Here is a 1439-nt window from a genome sequence, read left to right on the forward strand (position 1 = left end):
ACAGGAAATTTTTCTAGAAAGGGAAAAGAATACCATACACCAACACTATTATTCTCTTCCTTACTATGCCCAGAGGTGCTACTGAGCAGTGCTTGGGCAGTTATATATGGCTTCTCTGTCTGAAGATCTTGTTGGGGTTAATGACATACACACCTGTTTCAGCTCCAGTGCAAACAGCTCACTCCCCAAGCAGCTGAGAAATTCCTTAGGAATCAGTGTTTATCTGAAACGCCGAGGGCTGCTAGCCAGCCCTGGTTGAGAAAGCCTGTGCTTAGACATATCTGACAGAAATCTGGGCAGCGATGCAAAGGGACTCTTCCTCCTTTCCCTTATTTTTCAGTTTGTTTTGCCAAGCTATAAATCCTAACTGGAATAATTAAAATGAGTAATACTATTTGCCTCATTATTTCTTAGAACTATCAAGATCATTTTAGCTCCTTTAACATACCTGTTATTTTCTTTTATCATTATTCTTCAGAAAACTAATTTTACACTGGATATCTTTTTCTCTCTGCAAGATTGAGAGTAAAAAGTTTTCACATTATAACGCTTTCATAAAATTTTCTGAGCTTTTATTGAGCTTTTCTGAGCATAAAAGCTCTGTAGGTGCAGCCCTCAAGCAACTGCTGGTGGAGATGGCTCAGATGTTTGCTCGTGAGCAACTCCAGGACAGTGGTCATTTGCAATAGGACCACTGATCTCTCAGTCTCTCACTTATCTCCCAATGGCTCTGCTTCACAGCTGCCTTCGGTCTGGCCTCAGCAGACCTGAGGAAAAATATTCTAGTGGACAGTATGATAGGAAACTACTTTGGTTTCTCTCAGGAAGGTTAATGTCTTTTATCTCTTCCAGCACTTTACAGAAGGTGCATTGAGTTCTGATCTGTTTCTTGCAATCTTCAAGTATTGCCCTGGGACACTAAAAGATAACAGATAAAAATTAGCTATTAAGCCCTTCATCTTGGCAGGTGGCCTTTCTGAGGGTCTCAGGGAACATACCCACTCTGCTTCCAAAACCCTGAAAAGCTTCAGTGGAAGCTTTTTTTTTTTTTATTCCTGAAACAATAAAGAGAAACATTGTAGACTGCATTCCTCTTTACCACCAAAAACTTCAGTTTGTAATCTTAAAAGTCAAGAACACATTCTCTAACATTACCAAACTAAGGAACCTGAACATTGATAAAATTATATTGTCTAATATGCTTTATTCTTTCAGGTTATAGACAGTTATCCTGATAATATCATTAATGGCATTTTCCCCTGATCTGGATCCAGTTGATCCAGTCCAGTCTCTTATGTTGCTATCAGTTGCCATATCATTTTGGTCTCTTTTAATCTGGAGGAGCTCCAAAACCTTCCTTTGACTTTCACAATGAAAATATTTTTGAAGTTTGGCATATTGTTTTGTAGGAGAAGCTTCTATTACTGTTTTTTATTCTT

This window comes from Pongo pygmaeus, chromosome 6, assembly GCF_028885625.2.
Source record: "Pongo pygmaeus isolate AG05252 chromosome 6, NHGRI_mPonPyg2-v2.0_pri, whole genome shotgun sequence".
NCBI lineage: Eukaryota > Metazoa > Chordata > Mammalia > Primates > Hominidae > Pongo > Pongo pygmaeus.